Raw genomic sequence first — 4134 nt, 5'->3', positions numbered from 1 at the left:
TTGGCCCCCCAAATCCTGGTTCTCAAAAATTTTCAAAGTCAACTTTTTTCAAAATATTTTCAGAGTGCCACTTCCCAGGGGGATTCTCGCCTGCCATAGCCGAAATAGGAGCGCCATGGGCGGCCCTCAGTGAGCACATTTGGCCCCCCCATCCTGGAGCGCCATGGACCAGGGGGGAGAGCGCCTCTCTTTGGGGCTTGTTGCTGGCTGTTGGCGGGGCTCCATGGACCAGGGGGAGAGCGCCATGGACCAGGGGGAGAGCGCCTCTCTTCGGGGCTTGATGCCTGTTGGCGGGGCTCCATGGACCAGGGGGAGAGCGCCTCTCTTTGGGGCTTGTTGCTGGCTATTGGCGGGGCTCCATGGACCAGGGGGGAGAGCGCCTCTCTTTGGGGCTTGTTGCTGGCTGTTGGCGGGGCTCCATGGACCAGGGGGAGAGCGCCATGGACCAGGGGGAGAGCACCTGCCATAGCCGAAATAAGAGCACTATAGGCGGCCGCCCTCAGCACATTTGGCCCCCCAATCCTGGTTCTCAAATTTTTTCAAAGTCAACTTTTTTCGAAATATTTTCAGAGTGCCACCTCCAGCGGGGGCTCTCGCCTGCCATAGCCGAAATAAGAGCACTATGGGCGGCCGCCCTCAGCACATTTGGCCCCCCCATCCTGGAGCGCCATGGACCAGGAGGAGAGCGCCTCTCTTCGGGGCTTGATGCCTGTTGGCGGGGCTCCATGGACCAGGGGGAGAGCGCCTCTCTTTGGGGCTTGTTGCTGGCTGTTGGCGTGGCTCCATGGACCAGGGGGGAGAGCGCATGGACCAGGGGGAGAGCACCTGCCATAGCCGAAATAAGAGCACTTTAGGCGGCCGCCCTCAGCACATTTGGCCCCCCCATCCTGGAGCGCCATGGACCAGGAGGAGAGCGCCTCTCTTCGGGGCTTGATGCCTGTTGGCGGGGCTCCATGGACCAGGGGGAGAGCGCCTCTCTTTGGGGCTTGTTGCTGGCTGTTGGCGTGGCTCCATGGACCAGGGGGAGAGCGCCATGGACCAGGGGGAGAGCACCTGCCATAGCCGAAATAAGAGCACTATAGGCGGCCGCCCTCAGCACATTTGGCCCCCCCATCCTGGAGCGCCATGGACCAAGGGGAGAGCGCCTCTCTTCGGGGCTTGATGCCTGTTGGCGGGGCTCCATGGACCAGGGGGAGAGCGCCTCTCTTTGGGGCTTGTTGCTGGCTGTTGGCGTGGCTCCATGGACCAGGGGGAGAGCGCCATGGACCAGGGGGAGAGCACCTGCCATAGCCGAAATAAGAGCACTATAGGCGGCCGCCCTCAGCACATTTGGCCCCCCCATCCTGGAGCGCCATGGACCAGGGGAGAGCGCCTCTCTTCGGGGCTTGATGCCTGTTGGCGGGGCTCCATGGACCAGGGGGGAGAGCGCCTCTCTTTGGGGCTTGTTGCTGGCTGTTGGCGTGGCTCCATGGACCAGGGGGAGAGCGCCATGGACCAGGGGGAGAGCACCTGCCATAGCCGAAATAAGAGCACTATAGGCGGCCGCCCTCAGCACATTTGGCCCCCCCATCCTGGAGCGCCATGGACCAAGGGGAGAGCGCCTCTCTTCGGGGCTTGATGCCTGTTGGCGGGGCTCCATGGACCAGGGGGGAGAGCGCCTCTCTTTGGGGCTTGTTGCTGGCTGTTGGCGTGGCTCCATGGACCAGGGGGAGAGCGCCATGGACCAGGGGGAGAGCACCTGCCATAGCCGAAATAAGAGCACTATAGGCGGCCGCCCTCAGCACATTTGGCCCCCCCATCCTGGAGCGCCATGGACAAGGGGGAGAGCGCCTCTCTTCGGGGCTTGATGCCTGTTGGCGGGGCTCCATGGACCAGGGGGAGAGCGCCTCTCTTTGGGGCTTGTTGCTGGCTGTTGGCGTGGCTCCATGGACCAGGGGGAGAGCGCCATGGACCAGGGGGAGAGCACCTGCCATAGCCGAAATAAGAGCACTATAGGCGGCCGCCCTCAGCACATTTGGCCCCCCCATCCTGGAGCGCCATGGACAAGGGGGAGAGCGCCTCTCTTCGGGGCTTGTTGCTGGCTGTTGGCGGGGCTCCATGTACCAGGGGGGAGAGCGCCATGGACCAGGGGGAGAGTGCCTCTCTTCGGGGCTTGATGCCTGTTGGCGGGGCTCCATGGACCAGGGAGAGAGCGCCTCTCTTTGGGGCTTGTTGCTGGCTGTTGGCGGGGCTCCATGGACCAGGGGGAAAGCGCCATGGACCAGGGGGAGAGCGCCTGCCATAGCCGAAATAGGAGCACTATAGGCGGCCCGCCCTCAGCACATTTGGCCTGTCGCCGCTGTCCGCTGGCCGCTGTCCGCTGGCCGCTGTCCGCTGGCCGCTGTCCGCTTTCCCCTTTACTTTCAGCACTTTCAGCACTTTCAGCACTTTCAGCACTTCCAGCACTTCCAGCACTTCCAGCACTTCCAGCTCTTCCCCCTCTTTCCCTTCTTCCAACTGCGGGCGCGCCGGGCGCACAGGGGCTCGTGCGGAGGGGTGTGTGTGCGTGCATGTGCCGAACAAGGAGGAGAGCGCCTCACTTCGGGGCTTGTCGCTGGCCGTCGGCGGGGCTCCAAGGACCAGGGGGAGAGCGCCTCTCTTTGGGGGCTTGATGCTGGCTGTTGGCGCGTGTCTTCGGGGCTCCACGGACCAGTGGGAGAGCGCCTGTCTTCGGGGCTTGATGCTGGCCGTTTGCGGGACTCCATGGACCAGGGGGAGAGCGCCATGGACCAGGGGGAGAGCGTCTCTCTTCAGGATTGACCAGGGCTCCAATCTTCCCATTGAAATGAATGGCGGGTGACCAGGCGTCCAAATCCCCCATTGAAATGAAGGCCGGATGCCCAGGGCTCCAATCTCCCCATTGAAATGAATGGCGGGTGACCGGGCGTCCAAATCCCCCATTGAAATGAAGGCCGGGTGCCCAGGGCTCCAATCTCCCCATTGAAATGAATGGCGGGTGACCGGGCGTCCAAATCCCCCATTGAAATGAAGGCCGGGTGCCAAGGGCTCCAATCTCCCCATTGAAATGAATGCCGGGTGACCGGGCGTCCAAATCCCCCATTGAAATGAAGGCCGGGTTGCCCAGGGCTCCAATCTCCCCATTGAAATGAATGGCGGGTGACCGGGCGTCCAAATCCCCCATTGAAATGAAGGCCGGGTGCCCAGGGCTCCAATCTCCCCAGTGAAATGAATGGCGGGTGACCAGGCGTCCAAATCCCCCATTGAAATGAAGGCCGGGTGCCCAGGGCTCCAATCTCCCCATTGAAATGAATGGCGGGTGACCAGGCGTCCAAATCCCCCATTGAAATGAAGGCCGGGTGCCCAGGGCTCCAATCTCCCCAGTGAAATGAATGGCGGGTGACCAGGCGTCCAAATCCCCCATTGAAATGAAGGCCGGGTGCCCAGGGCTCCAATCTCCCCAGTGAAATGAATGGCGGGTGACCAGGCGTCCAAATCCCCCATTGAAATGAAGGCCGGGTGCCCAGGGCTCCAATCTCCCCATTGAAATGAATGGCGGGTGACCAGGCGTCCAAATCCCCCATTGAAATGAAGGCCGGGTGCCCAGGCTCCAATCTCCCCATTGAAATGAATGGCGGGTGACCAGGCGTCCAAATCCCCATTGAAATGAAGGCCGGGGTGACCAGGCGTCCAAATCCCCCATTGAAATGAAGGCCGGGTGCCCAGGGCTCCAATCTCCCCATTGAAATGAATGGCGGGTGACCAGACGTCCAAATCCCCCATTGAAATGAAGGCCGGATGCCCAGGGCTCCAATCTCCCCATTGAAATGAATGCCGGGGTGACCAGGCGTCCATATCCCCCCCCCATTGAAATGAATGACGGGTGACCAGGCAGGCGAGAGCCCCCGCTGCAGAGGCTCCAGAGTGGCACTCTGAAAATAATTAAAAAAAAATGACTTTGAAAATTTTTGAGAACCAGGATTTGGGGGGGGCAAATGTGCTGAGGCAGGCCGCCCATAGTGCTCCTATTTCGGCCTGGGCGCGCCAGAGCACCCCCCTGGAAGTGGCACTCTGAAAATAATTAAAAAAAAATGACTTTGAAATTTTTTGAGAACCAGGATTTGGGGGGGGCAAATG

This window comes from Vanacampus margaritifer, unplaced genomic scaffold (genome assembly GCF_051991255.1).
Source record: "Vanacampus margaritifer isolate UIUO_Vmar unplaced genomic scaffold, RoL_Vmar_1.0 HiC_scaffold_134, whole genome shotgun sequence".
Taxonomy (NCBI): domain Eukaryota; kingdom Metazoa; phylum Chordata; class Actinopteri; order Syngnathiformes; family Syngnathidae; genus Vanacampus; species Vanacampus margaritifer.
The sequence above is the reverse complement of the archived record's forward strand: the minus strand, read 5'-3'. Positions refer to the sequence as shown.